The 21,773-nt window shown below is 35.0% G+C and overlaps 1 pseudogene; it reads right to left on the reverse strand.

Moving 5' to 3' along the window:
* Positions 1-19,878: 19,878 nt before the first annotated feature.
* On the reverse strand, positions 19,879-20,694 carry LOC105047216 (transcription initiation factor TFIID subunit 8-like; annotated as a pseudogene).
* Between the last annotated feature and the right edge of the window lie 1,079 nt (positions 20,695-21,773).

Here is a 21,773-nt window from a genome sequence, read left to right on the forward strand (position 1 = left end):
CGTTAATAAATTATGAATTATTTGTAACAAAAATATTTTAATAGTTATTAATTTAATATAAAATTTTAATATTTTTAAATTTATTAAAAAAATTATTTATGATCAATTTTTCATCACTAATATATTTTTTGGTGACTAATATTTTATTGAAAATAATTCTGTCACTAAAAATTTACACATATTTAAAAAAATAATAATTTATGAATATATATTTAATTTATATTTATAATATTTTTTTATAAATTAAAAATTAAAAATTAAAATAAAAAATTCATACAATAAACTCATAAATAAATTTTATTATTTTATTATATTAAATTAAAATTATAAGAGGTCTAAAATAAAAATAAAAAGCTACATAAAGAGACCGTCAAGTGTCGGCATCTGCAGAAGGGGAATGGGCTGCAGAAGGAGAGCGCTCGGAAGAGCTTGGACCGGCCTGCTGCTGCCTCATCAGCTGCATCATCTGCTTCATCTACGCTATCTGCTCCATCATCTAGATCTAAAACTATTAGTACTCATCGATGCATGCAGTCAACTCATCAGCTCGCTGCTCAGTCTGCCTCTGCACCTCTGCCAGTCGAGCATCGCATACAGCATGGATGTCAGCCCTGGATGAGCGTGAGGATGAGGGAGCACTAATCCTATGCCCTAGATCCTTAACATAACAGGATTTCATACCAAACACCTGATCACAGATATTATCATCTGTGGGTGTAGTCGAGCCCTTAGGGGTAGGCTAGGATCTGATGCCTATCATACGGTCCTGAAAATTAAAATTATAGTTATTTTAATTTTATACTGAAAATCAAACTATAAATAAAAATAATAATTAAAAAAATTTACAAAAAGCTCCTAGCTCCCCATCGTCCACTCTCCTAACCGTCACTGGTGGGTCCATTGGTAGATATCGATCATATCAGAAAGCTTGTTACTCTCTGCATCTCTCTGTAATTTGAGAATAATTAATTAAAATTTTTTTAAATAGTTAGAGAGTTAAAATATATTAATTAAAAATTATTTATCATCTGCTCCATATGGCAAGCAGACGACTTCGAACTCCCACAATGCGATACGATCTGTCTCACTTGATTCGCGACGTTCTGGGCACATTGTCTTTGTACAGTTAGCAGTCAAATTAGTAGGTAACAAACTAAATTTAAGAATAAATAATTTAATTATTAAATTCTAAAAAAAAAGTTTAGATGTGTAACTTGATATGCCGGATCCTCGTAATGCTGGTATATGAGAGTCCAATCATCCATAGTGATGCTGTCATAGGGTCACTGCCATACTGCTTCCACCCCATGATTCTGCATCACATGGTACCAATGCTGACGGATGCGATGGCGATACTCTTTAAAATGCAAACATAAATGAGCATCCACAGCTCGCTGCATGCGATTCTCTTCAAAATCAATAATATCAAATACACTCTGCCAATAACAAATATTAGAAGAATATCATGCTAATTAAATATTCACAATATAATTTATTTTATCTGTAACTGGATGTAGAAAATCTCTCTTTGAGCTCGTACAACGTGATGCCAATCAAAAAGCATCACGGAAGCATAGCTGCGGCATATGATGTCCAGCTCGGTTTGTCATGGCTCGCACCATCCCCAAATGGGCCTGGTGTAGCCGGATGGTATCTCAATATGGAGATGCTGTCCTGGGTGCTCGTGTCTCCAATGCTCTAGAGCGAGATTCTTCGATGGACCTCACCCTCGCCTCACCACCGATGGAGACTGGTCTGAAACAACAATAAATAATCATTAGTATGATAGTTATCCAAATAAAAAAATAAATTTTATTATATAAAAAATATAATAATACCACTCGAATTCATCTCACTCAGATCCACCTCACTCAGACCCACCAGTGCAGGACCCTCTAGCGATGGAGCTAGTGTGACAGTAGAAATCGATGAAGGAGCCTCAACCTCCGGGGTAGGCTGCGAATGCGAACGTCGTCGTCTGTCTCTTAGTGTCATACCTGTAATTCTTGATATATAAATAAATATAATATTGAATAATAATAGTAAAAAATAAATTACATTCTAATGAATATAATTATATCGCATGTTATTATTGTAAAAGAAGATTGAACAAATAATATAGATCTACTCATCAAAATTCGTATCTTCCTCGATGTGTAGGTCCTCCTCCGAATCACAATAATCGACTAATGCATCGTCTTCTATCTCATCGTCATTTATGAACGGATTGTTACCCTCTGACTCATCAAGATTACATACAAAATCAGCTTCAATTTCGTTGGACGGCAGATCAGCCTTATTCAAAGGAGCTGTTATAAGTTTTTCATCAATAAGAAGCTCGGCTAATGTTTGTTCTTCCTCTTGAAAAGCTTCCTTTTCATGTAAATTCAAATTTTTATCCATCTCTAATTGGGTCGGTATGTCATATATGCCTCTAGGCATTATTCTTTGTATGATATGTCAATTATCTCGATATTTTAGATCCTTCAAATATATTACTTGTTTCGTTTGAGTTGCTAATATATACGGCTCATTTTGATACCATGTTCGTGCAAAGTTTACACCGATAAAATATAGATCGATATGAATACCGATCTTTTTATTGCTAATATTCCACCATTCACACTAAAACAAGAATACAGAATTACTGGACCCATACTTCAGTTCTATGATATCTATCAGTACACCATAATATTCAATCTCTTCTTCTCCTTCATATCCTATCGTAGCAATCACACTATTCTAGATCCGTCGTTATATCTTAAGCTCCTTTGTGTGAAATCTCATTCCTCCAATGATATAGGATGTGTAGTGGTTAATCCTTCGATTGGGGCCACATGCTAAATCGTATAACTCATCGGTCGCACCTTCTTTTTTATTGAAATACTTATATTTCATCTACACCATAATATAAAAAATTATATTGGTTTAAATAATTATTTCTATAATTATAAAAAATAACATATTACTAGTGCCATTTACAAAGTTACCAAATCATTTTGCAAATTTCCTCCTATATCAATCATCAGCATCTGTACTATTCTCTCTGCATAGTATACTCTTATGCTCACTGCAACAAGTCATGATTTTTAATTTTACATCGATATGAAAAAATTACTTAGAATATTAAACAGTATGCTAAGATGGTACTTACTCAATGAAATCTTCAATTTTTTCACAATTATTTAGAATGTAGAAGTACACCTTAGATAGCTCATTCACGTCTATAAATTCATATGTCCTTCCACCAATGGATCGAACCGTTTGTTTAAATATAGACAGTATCGATTTATTGTCACTCCATTCACGGTCTGTGTTACGATCTGTACGATTGAATTTTATTTTGATATCATCAAGATACATAAAGCAGAATATGACACACTCCGTAGCTTCCTTTATAGATCCTTCAGGCCGTGCTTTATTGCGTACATATTTTTTTAGAGTACATAAAAATCTGTAAATAAAAATAAATTTAAATTTTAGAAATATATTTACATCTTATAACTGATATGACAAAGTGCGTACAATTTTTTTACCTTTCAATAGAATACATCCATCGATAATATACTGGTCTGGCCAAAAGAGCTTTCTTCGAAAGATGAATAGCTAGATACACCATAACATCAAAAAATGATGGTGAAATTTTTTTTTCTAATTTACAAAAAATGAGCACGATATCCTTCTCAAACTTCTCAAGTAAGTTAATTTTTAATTTTTGATAATACAGTTCTCGAAAGAACACTTCCAACTCAAGTAATGCAGTTTGAACATCACCATCCAAATAGCCACACATGACCACAGGAAGCAAGCATTGCATCATCACATGAGAGTCATAACTTTTCATGCTAAAAATATTCTATCGTTGTTGCCAACACACCACGATACGTTTGAAGCATATGTGTCAAAAAACTTTATGATTTTGAACTATCCACAGAAACCTTTTTTTTCTTGTCAAACAGTGAATAACATGTATGTGGCATAAAAAATTTATCACCTCGACGAACTAAATATAACTCCGATCGGATTTTCATTTTCTACAAATCAAGATGAGCTTTTATATTATCTTTTATTTTTCTTGAGAAGTTCAATACTGTACCAATGATATTATCATAAATATTCTTCTCAATGTGCATTCCATCCAGATTATGACGAAGTAGTAGCTGCTTCCAATATGGTAGTTCGAAAAAAATACTTCGCTTCATCCAATTCAGCTCAACTTCAGTACACTTCCGCTTGCGAGTACCTGATATTTTTTTAAATTGGATATTTTCAATAACTTTAAGTTATTCTAAAACTTCTGCTCCACTTAACTCCTTAGGTAGCAGACGCCGGTCGGACTTACCATCAATGTATTGGTTGTAATAGATCCTTCAAGAGTGATTATCAGGTAAAAACCACCAATGACCTATGAAGCATATTTTCTGTCCATGCTTTAAATGTAAGGAGGATGCATCCTTGTTGCATATTGGACATGCCAGATATCCTTTGGTGCTCCATCCAGATAAGTTTTCATATGTAGAAAAATCTTTTATGGTCTATAAAATCGAAGCATGCAACTTAAAATTTTTTTGACTCACAGAATCATATTTCTATACTCTATTTTTTCATAGCTCCTTCAGATCATCGATTAATGATCGTAGATATACATCAATTTCATTATTCTTTCAGATCTAGAATCAACAGTAACATAAAAATAAATGGTTCTTTCATGTACTTCTAAGGTGATATATTATATACAACTAGCATCACAGGCCACATACTGTATGAAGTACTCAAATTGCCAAAGAGATTAAATCCATCTATCGCTGACCAAGCCGGATATTGCGTGGGTTACTCGCAAAGTGTGGATGCTTTGCATCGAAGTTTTTCTACACTACAAAATCTATCGGGTGGCTTAGTATGTTCTCCTCTGGAACCCGCTGCTCATGATGCCATCTCATTTCTTCAGCTGTCTTTGTAGATATATACAACCTTTAAAGTCTTGAAATTAATGAAAAATATCTCAAAATCTTTTGAGGTATCTTTTTTCTTTTCCTGTTATCGATTTTGTACGTAGGCTCACTGTATTTCGGACATTCAATTGCCTGTTCGTTATCCTTATAAAATAATGAACAGTCATTTTTGCGGGTATGTATAGGAATATAGCTAAGTTTTAATTTTCGCATGTATATTTTTGCTTTAGAATATAATTTCGAAAGTTTCTCTCCATCAGGAAGAGCTACTTTAATCAATATCAAATTTTGGTCAAATAACTTCTGACTCCATCGGTTCATCATTTTAATATGAAGCAATTTTATCAAAAACTCTAACTTGGAGAACTTTGCACAATTTGGATAGAGTAGCTCTCATGCATCCCTTATAAGCTTTGCAAACTGTTCAGAAGTCCCTTCTACCTCAAGCTGGATATTGTGTTCATGATCAAAATTACCTTCAGACGCACTAGTACTCATGTATATATTTGAACAAACATCCTAATGTAAATCATCCAATAGTTCTCCTATACCATCATGTTCGACAGGTTCAGTAGTATCACTATCATCATCATCACGTACAACTTTATTCGGATGACCCTCTCCATGCCATATCTAGCGAGTATACTTTTTATCCATACCATAATGTAGCAGATACTTCTCAACAAGTGTTATGTGACGATATACTATATTGACATATTTCTTGCATAGACACTTTATCCGACTAGCACTGTCAGCCTTATGCCGTGCAAACTCAATAAAATCTCAAATACTTTTTCAATATTCAGGCAAAAAAATATCTCTGGTATTTATCCAACTTTTGTTGATATCTATCTAACAACAAACATGAAAATCATTAACAATAAAAAAAATTTTAGTGGTATTCATCCGAACCGGATTTTGATCTAGATTTTGGATGAAATCTCGACCCAAATTCTGAATCAAATTCTGATCTGAATCTAGACACAGGTCATTTTATACAAAACAGTACGCATTAAAAAACACAGGTGTGGAGAGTAATGGAGCAAAAATGCATGATCCTATCCATTTCAAATCATTACTAACAGGTGTGGCCCTATCCCTTTTAGAAAAATAATAATCTTATTATTATTATTATTAATCAATATTTTATTTTATTATTATAAAAATTTCGATAGTATCTCTTCATGGTTCTCCAAGTATACGACATGAATATAGTGCCTACGCATCCTATCCACCATATACCCTGAGAATAATGGACAGATAACTGCTGACAACCACATAATGAAATAAAATATTAATTAATAATAATAATAAGATTATTATTTTTTCAAAAATCTCAAATATGGAACACTCAAGAGTCGATCTCAATCAAGATCGATTCTTGAACGAAAATCTACGGTTCAATGCAATTTAACTCCCATCTCTGAACATACATTCAGAGATGAATTTTTAATTTATTAAAAAAGAATAACTCTACATTGAAATTTTTTCATCAAAAATTTCAGTAGAATTTTTTCTAAAATAAAAATATTTTTTATATTTAATTATAATAAGCAAAAGCATACAAAATAATTAAATTATAATAAGCAAAAAAATATGCATTGTGCTAGTGGAACAATAAAAAGTTTATAAATTTTAACAGTAATACTAAAAAATTTAAGCAATAAATATAAAATAAACTATAAGTAGTTGAGTATACAAAATAATATTAACGTAAAATTATAACACGAAACCCAATCCTATACCAAATATCCTCCGCTCCTTCTCCTTCATCTTCCAAATTCACCAAAAGCAGCACCATGAAGGCAGTCTCGCAGATAGGGCTGGAAATGAGTCAGGCCGCCAGGAGGCCCATCGGGTCGGCTTGAGGCCCAGCGGGCCGGGCTTCGGACCTTGCCCAAAGCCGATCTGATTGGGTTTGGGTCGATTAAGCCCCCGCTCCCCCGATCCCGACTCAATCTGTATTTTAACTTTTATATATATAATAAATAATTTTTTATTTTTTTTCAAAAATATTTTTTACTTAAAAATATTTTTTTTCTAAACATTTTTTCCTAACAATTATTTTTCTCTTAAATATATTTTATCCTAAATAATTTTTTTTAAAAATTATTTTTTTCCTAAACATCATCCACCCACGGCCTGACCCACTGATTTATGTCACAAATTGACATAAAAAGTATCAATTAATATCTAAATTATCTAACTTTATTAAGAAATTGATACTTGTTATTATATTTTGCAGAAGAAGAGATCATCAATAGAAAGAACAAGGAAAGAGGATTCCAACGGCGCAAATTTTATGCAAAACGGAGTTAAATTGACCCAGGAATTGAAGAATGAAGAAAGAAGACTCAATTGGGTCAAACCCGAGTCAAATCAGATCAAAATTGGTCAAAAATCAACTGATTTGGTGATCTGGTTAGCCGCCTGGTCCACAGCAACAGGCGCATGGACCATGGACCCATCGGCGCACCATAAACCCCCTAAAACCTCTTAGTCCCACATCGGAAGTTTTGAAAACCTTATAACCCCCAAATGCCTATAAAAAGCCCCCAAAGGCCCTTGTTTTATGTATTCTTCCTTCCGATCAAGCTTGTAACCCTAGATAGTGGGGTTTTTAGCTCTCTTTTCAAGCCTCGAGCTTTGAAGTTTTTGTAATAAATTTTTTTTTTTATATATAAAATCTTATTTTTATGCAATTTCATCTCTTTACATTATGCAATTTATTTTTCTTGCAATTAGGATAGTTTAATTTATGCAATTTAATTTTATGCAATTAGGTTAGTTTAAATTATGCAGTTTAAATTTATTAGGATAGTTTAATTTATGAAATTAGGGTAATTTATTTTTCTGTATTTAAATTTTGCAAGTAGATTTAGATCATGTCTAGCTAAGCATCCCTTCTAGGGTTTGCGATGAAGCTAGATCATGAGTAGAGATTTTACATAGGGTTCTTTCTTTTTCTTAGGGTTTCTTTTTCTTCCTCTTTTGCCAAGAATTTTTGATGAACTACAGTTGGGTCAGAGTCCCTTCATAGTTCATGCTTGATTCAGTGCATAGGAGGAGAAAACCCTAAGGGATCCTAGTTACTACTCCCCTGTAAAGAATCTTGATGGGTTATCGTTGGGCCTTAGTCCCTTCATAATCTATGCTTGGGAAAGACAAGAGGAGTAGTCGTTAGGATCAATAAGAAAAATTCTAGGTAGAATTTCCTAATCTAGATCTAGTGGATTCAAAAACCCTAGATCCTTAGTCTTATTGTCTTTAGCAAACAACTTTCGACTTTCGATTTTTGTTAAAGCTCGCTTGAGCATAGATTTGAAAATTATTTTTAAAACCAAGTCTCTGTGAGATCGACCCGTACTCGCTGGTCGTGCTACTCTGCACACCGTGCGCTTGCGGTTTTATTTACAAATTTTAAGATTTGCACATCACCCACCCCTCGTGGCGCCATCGAGACTCGGCCCCCGCGAACCCCGCTCTCGTGGTGTTGGTGCCGTTTCCCACCTCGCGCCGCCTGGACTCAGCCCCTGCGACCCCTGCTCCCGTGATGCCGCCGCAGTCACCCACCCCATGCCGCCTGGACTTGGCCCCTGCGAACTTCGCTCCCACGATGCTGCCACCGTGACCCACCCTACGCCGCCCGGACTCGACCCCCACGACCCTCGCCATCACCCACCCCACGTCGCCCGAACTCGGCCTCCGCTCCCATGGCACTGAATCTGACCTAGATTATTATTAATCAAATAATAAAATATTTGATTAATATTTTATTATTTTTTTTCTTTTTTTCCCTTCGTTTCTCTCTTCCCTTCCTCCTCGCTCTGATCAATTTTCCTCCACCGACAGCCGACCCACACCCACCCCCCCTCTGGCATGGCACCCACGGCCTCGCCTCGCTCATCGTGCCACCCCCTCTACCCTTGGGCCCCCCGACCCGCATGTCGCCCACCGCCACCATACAAAAGCCCCTCTGCCCTTCGGCCCCTCGGCCCCCCACAACCTCCTCGACCCTCTGGCCACTAAGCCCCACGGCCCCCCGTGCCACAGTCCCCCCAATCCCATGGCACCCAAATCTCCTCCAACCTGCCGCTGTCCCCCCAACCCCCGGCTCCTGCATTCGCACCCCATCGTCACCTAACGGAACCCAGTGACCCACCCCCTCCCTCCTCCCCACCCAGCGAACCTCATGGCCCCCCCCACCCCCAACGGCATCGCTCCTTCGCACGACACGACCCCCCCTTCCCCACGACCGGACCCCCTCCTCGCCCCCTCCCCTCTCTCCCCCATCGGCGGCTCCGTACTATGGCATCAGACGTCGCTCACCGGTGGCTCGATCAACCAAAAAAAAAGATGATGGCAGATCGTACCTACAGGGGAAGCAATGGGGCGGAGCCGGAGAGGCATCGTCCGTGACGGCCGGTGGAAGCGATGGCGGAGTCGGAGAGGGAGAGGGAGAGGGAGAGGGAGAGGGTGGGAGAGGGAGAGAGAGTGGGAGCGGGGGGAGAGGAGGGTTTTGCGGAAAAAAGGGGGAGAGAGCTCGTAGAGAGAGGGAGAGGAAGATTTCACGATCGTCGATGGTGGAAAGGATGTCGATTTGATGTGAATTAAATAAAGAACTATTAGGGATGAAAATTTTCGTTGCTAATACTATTATTAGCGATGAAAAATTATTTTTGTCGTCAATAATTCTCGCTAAAAAAATTTTTTCTTTAAAAAAATTTCATCTAAAAATAAATTATTGACAATGTAATAAAAAAATTTTCGTAATAAGCCTATTAGCGACGAAAATCTAGTTTCTGTCGCTGATAAATTCCATCCAATTTTTTTTCCCTTTAACAAATTTCTCTTAAAAAAAATTAAAAAACTTATTTTTAAAATAATTTTTTGACAAATTTTTTTTTCATCACTAATAAATTTTTTTCATTAACAAATTTTTTGTTCATAATAATTAATTAAAATAATATTTTTAAAATATGATTGTCAATGAAATATAAATTTACATCACAAATATATTTTCATAAAATAATTTAAAGAATATTTATGATGAAAATTTATTTTACGTCGCTAATAATTAAATAACTTTTCAATAATAATTTTATAAAAAATTAATTTTAGATTTTTTCCATTAAAAAAATTTTTCATCCAAAAAAATTAACAAAAAAATGACATTAAAAAAATATTCATGATGAAAAATAAAATTAATTTTTTTTAATCTAAAAAATTTTTGGTCTAAAATTTTTTTTAAATAATTTCATCAAAAAAATTAATTTTTTATTAATCAAAAAAATTTTATATAAATAGTTAATTTATGATTTTTTTTTCAAAAAAAATTTTTCTCTTTAAAAAAAATTATGTATATAAAAAATATAATTACGATGAAAAGTTTAATTTATGTCACTAATAATTATTATAAAAACCGCTCTTCAATTTCTACAATGGAATGTGCATTATGAGAGATCGATAGTTTTGAGGTCTTCGATCTTCAAGGAGCTCATCTTCTTCTTGAAGTTCCTATTTCAGAAGTTAGAGTATGAGAATATCGCGGTACTTCTGAGATTGCGAGAGAAATCGATTAAGATTGAAATTTGAAGGATAGGATGGAGATAGGAAGTTATAGGTCCAAAAGTTCGTATATTGCATGTATGCAAGGATCGAGCTTGAGAAATTCAAGAAAAATTGTGTGAGCATCAAAAATCTAGCAATTAACCAGAATTAAAGTAGATCTGTGGGTAGTGCAAGTTGTGTTATAAAGCACAAGCTCATATTTATGCTTTACATTGCTAGAAAGATGAGTGCTTATATTGTTTGTCTTCTTATGATTGAAACTCCTATAGAGATATATTTGAGCGTCGATCGATATGGAAAGTGCGGCATCTTTTGAGATCGTGGAAGCCATGTTAGAATGCGCTGCTTATTAATATGATTTCTGCATGAAAGGAGGTTCCTTTCATGCAGTTTAAAGCAGACACTCTATCAGAAAGATTCATTGATATCACTATAAAAAATAGATGCAGTTGCCTTATACAAAATCAAGAATTTAAATTTTATAATTTTTTTAAATTTTTAATTTTTTTACATATTGACGATGTAAATATTTTCATCGTAAATAAAAGTATTTATGATAAAAAGAATATTCATCATAAATACTCGATTATTTATGATAAAAAATTTTCATCACAAATAATAAGCAACTTTTAATTTTTTTAAATTACTAATTTTTTTAAATATTGATGATGAAAATTTTTTATTGTATATAATCAGTATTTACGATGAATATTTTTTTTCATCATAAAAATAATTTATTTATGATAAATTTTTTTTATCATAAATAATGAGTAATTTTTGATTTTTTTAAATTTTTAATTTCTTTAACTATTGATGATGAAAATATTTTCATCGTAAATAATCTATTATTTATGATGAATATTTATTATTTTATTATAAAATAATTATTTATGATGAAAAATTTTTATCATAAATAATGAGTATTTTTTGATTTTTTTTAAATTTTTAATTTTTTTAACTATTTACGATGAAAATATTTTCATCGTAAATAATTAAGTATTTACGATAAAATTTTTTTTATCTCAAATATTCAATTATTTATAATAAAATATTTTTATCACAAATAATCTATAATTTTTAAATTTTTTTAAATTTTTTATTTTTTTTTTAAATATTGATGATGATAATATTTATGTTGGAAATAATATTATTTCTAATGAAAAAATATTTCTCATCATAAATAGTTAAATTATTTATGATGAAAAAATTTTTATCATGAATATTTGAAAATTTAAAATTAAAATAAATGATGCAATATTTACGATGAAAATATTTATTCAAAATAATAAATATTTATGATGGAATTATCTTTCCATCGCTGATAGGCAACTATTTACGATGAAAAGTTATTTTCATCATAAATACTTTATTATTTATAATTTTTTTTCATCGTAAATATTGTTAGTGACGACGAAAATATTTGCATCGCAAATAATTTCATCGCAAAATGCACTTTTCTTGTTTTGGTACATGAAGATGATGATAACACAATTAATAAGCCTATATCTGATAATAACATGTTAGATGAGCATGCTGAGTAAGCTCCTCAAGACCATCAATTGAGCCTCAATTGAGAAGATCTACTATGAGAGCATCGTTCTTCTCAGAGATATTCTCCTCATGAGTATATAATGATCACTGATAGAGGAGAACCAGAATACTACCAAGAGGCTATAAATCATGTGCAAAAAAGAGAGTGGTTAAAAGTCATGCAGAAGGAGATAAAATTCTTGCATCAGAACTGCATATTTGAGTTGGTAGAACTACATAAGGATAAGAAAGTACTCAAAAATAAGTGGATATTCAGATTGAACACTAAAGAAAAGAGCTTATAGCCAAGATATAAGGCACGATTGGTTGTAAAAGGATTTGGTCAGAAAAAAGATATTGATTTTGAAAAAAAATTCTTGCATATGGCTAGGATGTTTTAAATTTGAGTTATTTTTGGTTTAGTTGCAAGTATGAATTTAAAAAATTGAACAACTTCATATGAAAACTACTTTTCTCCATGAAGATTTAGAGGAGAAAATTTATATGGAGTAGTCAGAGGAATTTATAGTTAAAGGTAAAGAGTATCTTGTATGCAGATTAAAGAAAAATTTGTATGGACTCAAACAGACATCTTGATAGTGGTATAAAAAGTTTGATTCTTTCATCATAGACCATGGGTACAGCAAAATCACTTTTGATGATTGTGTTTATAAAGAAATTTTTTAATAAAAACTTTATTATTCTTTTACTTTATATAGATGATATGTTGATTATAGACCATGTTGTTAAAAAAATTGAAAGCATGAAAAGAGAGTTAAGCAAGTCATTTACCATGAATGACCTGGGGTCGGAAATAAATTTTTGGCATAAGAATTATTTATGACAAAAAGAGCAAAAAATTTTGATTATCTCAAAAAAGATATACCGAAAAGGTGCTTGAAAGGTTCAACATGAGCAAGTTCAAAGCAGTTCCTCTTCACTTGTAGGTCACTTTAAGTTAAGTTCCAAAAAATATCCTATAAATGAGAAAGATAAAAAAGAAATGAAGAAAATTTTTATGTATCCATAGTTGGTAGTCTGATGTATATCATGATTTGCATAAGATCAGATATTGCTCATGCAGTTGCTGTTGCAAGTCAGTTTCTTTGTAAGCCTGATAAGAAATATTGAATAGGTGTTAAATGGATCCTCATATATCTCAGAGACACTTCTATAGTTTATTTGTGTTTTGATAAAAGTAAACCCATTGGATAGGTACATAGATATAGATATGGTTGGTGATATAGATTCTAAATTATAAAAATGTATTGCTTTGTCTACTATAAAACTAGAGTATATTATAGTTATAGAAGTTTGTAAAAAATTTTTATGAATGAAAATTTTTCTACAAGAGTTAGGTCTAAAATAAGAGAAGTATATATTTTATTGTGACAGTCAAAGTACCATCCATCTTTCAAAGAATTTAACATTTTATTCAAGATCCAAGTATATTAATGTGAGATATCATTGGGTTAGGAATGCTTCAAAGATGAAGTTATTTTATCTTGAGAAAATCCATATCGATGATAATAGATCAGATATGATGACTAAAATCTTGCCCATGAAAAAATTAATTAGTTGTAGAGAGAAAGTGGGTTTGGTGAAACCTCCCATATGAGTCGAAAGGGAGAGATTTGTTGGTGTGGTCTCTGCTTATATGATCGGATGGTTGATCGTATCCCGATATTGATGAAATTTCAATATGTTGTCCTGACATCGAGAGCTACAAGTTAATGATTTTGATCTTTGAAAAATCTTTTTCATTAATTATTTCAAGCATCCACATGTTTAATGAGTTTTATCCTTTATTTTTATTTATTGTTGAAATCTACTTTATTGCTGATGATTATTTTACTATGGAAGTTAAGATTTATTCTTGATAACATATATTTGTGTAACCTCTAATTGATTTAGAGAAAACTTCCAGTAATCTCATTATTTTAAATAGGGAAAGATTTACATCAAATTATAATATTTTTTATAGATTATTTAATTATTTTTATTTATTAATTATTTGAATAAATTGTAGATATTATTACTATTTTGTGATAATTTATTTAATTATGTAAAAATTTATCAAATTATTATCCGATTATATTTTTTTCAAGAAAATCAGATAAAACATTCCCGCCACGCCTCTCCAAGTAACAAGTTTACCCCAAGAGCGTAGACCATCTATCCTTTTTGGGACCCACCCTCTAAAACCATTGAGGAGAAACAAACCACCTTTTGTTCGTTCTCCCTTCTCCCAATCCTTTTATTTTATTTATAAGAACGTGCAAGCACATACAGAATACTAACGTGTAATTAGTAAATCTAATTGTAACTGCTGTACGGCTCTTTTTTTTTTTATCTTGAAAGGGCATGCAGGAGCAGCAAATCTCACTAACATACCGGTTATCCATGGCCAAATTACTAGTTAATTACTAATGAGTAAACAGGCAATATTTAATTGCCAATTTAAAGATAAAATCGTGCTGCAAATATCATCAAAATAATTAGGATAAAAAAAACCCTCCTATAAAAAGAAAAGTTATGCAATCATTATAATTTGAAACTATAGGAATATCTCTAGTGTCCTCTAATTAGTCCTATTCTCCATGTCTCTGACGGTCTATAAATGGGCTCATATCTTTTTTTTTTCTTTGCTTTTTTTTTGTTTTTTTTTGACAACAGCAAAGATGATGATAATTGAATTTTTGATTATAAAAGCAGCGGTAAATCTAAATGGATGCACTGGTGCATGTAGGACACATGCATGTGCTATGTGTCACACAAATTTCGGAGTTGTGTGGGTGCTACCCGACTTTTGGTGTGGAATCAACTTAACAATGACCAAGGTATGCGCGCGATACACAACACATGCAATCATCCTCCACTCATACACAAATACAGACCAAATGCGCATCGTAATATAAAGATGATGGTTATTTTTTTGAATATAAGGCTATGCCACCCCTTTTACAGCGGTTTGTAAGCAAAGGCATGTCTAAAACTCCTTGCGTAAGGATTCCTATGACTTTATATTGAGCATGTACTTGGACTCCTCTCTCCTATAGAGCACGACATTGGACTAACTGGCATTAGGCATTTTTCGCTGTCATGCAAGAATCATGTTTGTTTTGGCTTTTTCCATGAACCATCATAAAAAGGATGTGAAACCGTACCCTTTAGTGAAATAAACCAGCAATTCATGAATAGACTTGTTCCAAACTTGTTCCGTGTTTCCACATAGATATTGTGGCTGGGAGTTGGTTGTTTCTATTACTGATCTAGCAATGTAGGAGGTTCTTTTACTATGTGAAGCTAGAAAAGCTTGTAGCTGCACATGTATGCATGTGGATGCCTTGTAGGTTGGTTAGATCCTAAAATGTGGCTTGTTATGTAAGATATGGCTTACGTTTGAGATTATGTTTCTCAAATATAGAAATCGTACAACAACTTGTCTTTTCTTTGAAATGATTGTTGGAAATCCCAAACTTTATTAATTTCACTCTGGAGGTGAAAATAACCGTAAATATTGATGGCTTTTCAGTGAGCATAAATAAGTCATACTATCTCGAACATTATCCTCGGGGCTCATTTTCGAACCACGAAAATTTTTTGAAAAAGAATGACTACACAATGTTCGATCCATCTTCATTGAACTTAACCTTAGATATATTCGCTGGCTAATGTCGAGGCCCTATAATCTACCTCGATCACTAGCATTATCTATATGTCACGCTCTTTCTGTAAGGGGATCCTTATTGATATGGTCCTAGCTCGGATTTTCGAGAACCAGAAAAAAACAGACGACCACACCATACTTTGTTTTCAGACATTATCTTTAGCTATGTACTGAGGACCACTTTGTTCAACTACCAACCGTTTGGTCAGACTCGGGCCAACGACCCCAAAAAAATCAGAGAGATATTGAGCTGTACAAGAAGGATGTGGGCCAGCTCCACGTCCCTTGAATATCAGATGGTTATAGTGGAACTCCCGATGATTACAATCAAATATAGCACATAACTTAATGCCATTAATCATCCATTACTCATGAGGGATTGTGAGCTACGATTCTCCAGGATAGTTTTCAATAATTGAGGTAACGTATTTCTCCCCCCACTATAAAAGAAGGGACAGAGGATCCTTCGATAAATTTTAGCTAAAGCTTAAATACCCCTACTTGCTGCTTCTCTCTCTTTTTCAATTTTCAAAACTCCAGCTGATTTAAGTATTGAAGGGTCCTCTATTAGAAAATCTTTGATGACTAAACTTTTTGCAGGTTTCGAGGAGTGCTCAAATCCTCCTTGGATCACCGCCAACTACAGAGCTCGACTTCGGATTTCACCGACCTCAGCTACTTCTCCTCGTCTCGGAGAGTCACGACAATAGTAACCAACATTATATTTAGTTGCAAAAGCAATAAAATACTACTTTATTCTATGGAGAAAAAGATTAGCATTAATTAAGATCAAATATTTTCAAATTTTATATATTTTCAACTACACATTTTATAATGAGAAGATAAAATGAGAATGGAGATTAGTTGTTGGATAAAATAAGGTTATTCTGCATATGTATAGCATATCATTGGTTGATAGGAAGAAGTATTAATTTGATGATTGTTGTAATTGCATCAGTTAGTGAAATGTTTGAGATTAGTTTTCTGCAATATATTTCTATTATTCATGTGTCCAAATGAAAATGTTCCATCTTATACAGGTATATTACTTTTTGTTTCTTTCTGTCTTTAAAACTTCATTTGAAGGGAGACACTCAAGCGGGTGCACCACCAAGGGGTAAAAAAAGAACATACTCACAAATATTCACAAATAATAATTTGATTCAATTCTGACTCATGCACATTCTCTACTCTCTTGTTATGGATTTGAAGCACATGTTAAGAATTTATGATGTTTTTGGAAAAGTTTATGTCTTGGTTGTTAATCATGTGCATGCATGATATAGTTAAAATGTGTGAGGGGGTAACAAAAGACCACCTTTTATCGAGTTATCTTGTCACGCCCCAACCGAATAGCCCAAGTCGGGGGTGCGACAGATGGCTGTACGTCCTTAGGATTCAGACCCTCAGGACTTGCAAGGCCTGCCTTCATATTCATATGTATTCATTTCAATTTCAGATAGTGGTAATAAAAGCAAACTTCTACATATTTATTCAATAAAAGTGATTGACAAAGATTAATAAGAATAAATCAATATTTATTTCAAAAATAAATTAAGCAAAATGCATCTAAGATTCTACGCTCCTCACTACTCTCCAAGCCCTATAAGTTCTTTTAGAATTGAAAAAGAATAGAATATAGGAGTGAGATTTACGGGCTCAATAAGTTACCAGAATTTCTCATTCAATTAAATATTTTATACAAAAAAATAAATTTTCAAATTGCATAATTTTTCATAAAAATAGTTCATTGAATATAAAAGTATGCCATATCAATCAACATAGCGTTGCAATGTGTATTTACTTGAAATAAATTTTCTAAACAATTAAGGGTTGACCTTCCACTCTCACTCTCTTAGTCCTTTTGACTATAGCCACAATCAGCCTATGGCTAGCCCTAAAAGAGACTAGATCTTAATTACAATATACCGTCCATTGGTCATGCATTGGTGATTGCCTAACTGAAGGTCCAAAAAGAAAACTAGCTCTTAATGGTATGTGCTAGCAATCAGTCCTGTCTGGCTAGACCTGAAAGAAAATAAGCTTTTGACTATAACATGCCATCCATTAGCTATGCATCGGTAATCACCCCACTGAAGGTATAGAAGGAGACTATATCCAAAATTCGTATGATTATAATCAGACTAGAAAGCAATGGAACAGACACATAACATTTTTTTTTGGTGCAACGAAATATAATTCATATTGACTAAATCATGTATATTTAATCGAACATTTTACAAATCATTTTCATGCAGAGCATATAACATATTTAATTTAAACAGAATACCATAGCAATAGATAAATTCAGAAATCAAATCACATGCACGATAAAACATAATAGGAGTAGAGATAACTTCTATTTTTGCCCTAGAATTTTATAAAACTTCACCAACCAGAAATATTAACCAAAACCTAACATAATTAAACACCCCATTAGACTTCTAAACAGTAGATAGTTTGATTTATCTTAGATTCTAATTTAGACCATCGAATTCGGTCTAACATTCGACAGCCTCGACCAACCCTTAGATTTAACAAATATCTAATATAGGTTTTCAGATGGGAGTTCATGGTTACCTATAAGCAAAGGATTTAGTCACAATCAAGCCTCCTCACTATCCAGATCCAGATTTCTATCTAATCAAATTAAGATCCCTTGGTTAGATCTAATTCACAAATTAGAGGATAAATTAGAAAACTAGGCTTGATCTTGGTCAATCAATAGAAATAGAAAAGAGAGAGAGACTCGATCTAGGTTCCATCGAAGCCAGGGTTTGATCCATCGATGATGATCATGGTATTTGGTGCACAAGTCAAATGAGAGAGAACAACAAGAATTTATAGAAAATAATAAATAAAGAAAATAGGAAGAAAAAAGAAGAACATTAGAAGAAGTTAAGGAGAAGAAAATGAAAATGGGAAGAGAAAGAAAAGGAAGAGGAGAGAAGAAGGACAAAAGGGCCGGAGACTTCATGGCCACTAGACCGTGGTGGCGGAGTGGGTCATTGGCTAGCCAAGGCAACCGACAGTGGTAGTTGCCAATGGAAACGGTCACATCTCAAAAGAAAAACACCATGAAACAAGATTCTTTCTTAGCTGAAAATTAATTAATGGGATTGGGTTCCATTCGAGTGGGAAGTGGAAGAGGGTAAAAGAAGAAGACTCACTGGCGATCGACAAGGATGGCAGATCTTAGTCGATGTTAGAGCAATTTTTCAGTAGTTCAAGGGCACAAAAATGACTTAAAAAATAGAGCAATGGTGGGATAGAGAGAGAGAAGGGGGTTTTGGGTAGTTGAGCTTGACTGTGGTGGCTCGTCGGTTGTTGGAGAGGAGAAAGAAGTGAGGGAAGGGCTAGGAGATGCCAAACACAGGGGATGAGGGGGATTTAAATAGGAATGGTCATGGAAGGGATAAAATTGGTCTAATACCAACTATTTGTCGATTGCATCGACCTTCAATAGTTGTTGGCCGTTCGCATTGATCTGAAGCTCTTGCATCGACCATCAATTGGTGACTTTATTCCTTGACAGCGAGGATCAGATAGAGGATTGGGATCTCTCCTATTCTGATCCCAATTGTTTTTCAAAATTTCGAATAGAGGTCGGCAAAGGGTTTGCCAACTTCAATTCAAAATCGAACCAAATAGGCCAGGTTTCACATACCTAGGGCAACATACCCTCGCTTCCTCCAATTAGTTATCCTTTCAATGTGGCATGATAATATTGGTTTCTCATCCCTAAGAGAGAGAATTAATGTAATCATGCATGATGATAATCATCTATACAAAGATCAATATATTTAGTGAGAGATACTCATTTTCTCAACTCCTAAACTAGTTTTCCAAATAATAGGTAAACTGTAAGTTTGATATGCACTTTTATGATAGATGTAGACAAAAAAGGAAAGCTCACTCTGTTGCCATCAATTATTGATTATATGATAAGTAGAACTGTCAAAATGGGCCAGAGCCTATGGGCCAGCTCATTTGGCCTTAAAAATGGGCTAGATCAGGCTGATAAATTCTGATCTATTTATGAAAGTGGACTTTTTGACTTGGCCCTTGTAGCACATGGGCTGAATCGGATTAGGGTGGGGCCCGCCCATGGGCCGGCCCATATCCACAGCCCTCCGCCCCTCCCTTAGACCAATCCTAGGCTATCCCACCCCTCTCCTCCGCCTCCTCATTGACCCTCCTCGTCTTCCTCTCCCCACACAAACCACCACAGTACTCCAATCGGAACCAAACTCTCTCCCTCTCCGTCGGTAAAACCCTCTCCCCTTTCCCTGATAATCTCACCCTTTTCATCATCTCCCTCTCCCCATCCCCTTCCCTCCCGTCCCTCCTGCCCTCCACCTCTCTCCGCGACCTCTCCTAGGCCTCTGAAAAGCACGACAGCCACCACAACATGTGCCCGAATGGTGGCTCCCACCCCATCTACCCGAAGCTCGGCAAAACCCTAGCTATCACAGATTCATGCTGGATCAGCCTCGAGAAAGGGATCTCCTCCATCGATTGGACGAATGCCATTAGCTCTCTCAGAATGCTCGATCTCAAAAGCGATGTTGTCAGATCAAAGGCACCAGTGAAACCCCACAGGAGGTTGAGGTCCTCCATTGCCTTGACGAGGTCGAGGAGGTTGGCATCGGTCCAACCATGGGCGACGGAGATAGAGGCACCCGATCGGGCTAGGGCCTAGATGAAGCGAGCAGCGATATTGGCAAGGGAGCGGAGGGCAGTGGGCTCCACGGCAGCGTACCCAATGATGAGTTAGATCTGGGCTAGGGCTTGGACGAAGTGAGCAGTGACATCGGTGAGGGAGCGGAGGGCGGCGGGCTCCGCAGCAGCATACCCGATGATGAGGCAGATCTGGGCTAGGGCCTGGATGAAGCGAGCAGCAATGTCGGCGAGGGAGCGGAGGGTGGCAGGCTTCACAATCTTGTTGACCTTGACATCCCTCCTGCTCATTGAAATTAAGTGGGCTGGCCCGGCCCTAACCCACAGCCCACATGGGCTAAGGCCGGGCTGGGTTTTTATGGCCCATTTTAGTAAGTGGGCGAGCCCGGCCCACGTAATCACAGCTCATGTGGGTTAGGGTTGGATCGGTCCATTTCGACAGCTCTAATGATAAGCAAGAATTGTAATTTGCATAAAATTCGATGGATCTAACACGGAATAAAAAGCACAGACATGTACTAATGGATAAGATCATTAATACCATAAGATTTTTATGCTGTTTAAGCAATAGATGAAAGGATATGTGCACTAGCACGCATGCCAACTGTGAAAGAAGAATAATAGATGGACTGAAATGGGAGAACCCAACTATGTGGCTTCTACTTTGCCATCTCTCTCTCTCTCGGGTGCGGATGGAAAAAGGAGAAAACTCTTCAGATCAATTGTAATTCTTACATTGTAAACAACTCCATTGTTAGGTATTGAACATAAAATGTGGATGGAGCCCTCAACTTATTTTCCACTCAGCTCGTAACTAATCTTATCAATAGCTATGATCGAGTCTAATCTAAAAAAAAGAGATGAAATATAGTAACCTGAATAGTTTCTTAGCTGTTTGAATAGGGACAAAAACATACCACCCCCCCCCCCCTCCCCCCAACCCCAACCCCAACCCCAACCCCCCAACTTTAACATATTGTTTGAATTGGAGGTACACGGAGGTTCATAAGGGGAAGGGAGGGAAGGGTAAAGAATAAATCTCTGTTTGGTAAAATTTTTTCAGAGGTAAAGAAGGGTTCTCTCAACCCCTCCGTACTCCTCACTTAATTTTTTGTACCCCTCAATTTGGGGTGTAATGGAGGAAAAAGTTCACGCTTAATTTTTATGTTTCTAATTTATCCTTAATAAAATTTTAAAATTATAACTAGACCATTATATATTCTATCTTTCCAACTGCCTTTTTACTCTTCGCATAACTTAGAAATCCTATAGCCGTCCCTTTGCCCGCAGGCCGCTCCTCACGCAAATCCGGATATCATGATCTTTGGAAGGCAGATTTCAGTGACAGAGATTCACGATCTCTATCAAAA

This window comes from Elaeis guineensis, chromosome 6, assembly GCF_000442705.2.
Source record: "Elaeis guineensis isolate ETL-2024a chromosome 6, EG11, whole genome shotgun sequence".
NCBI lineage: Eukaryota > Viridiplantae > Streptophyta > Magnoliopsida > Arecales > Arecaceae > Elaeis > Elaeis guineensis.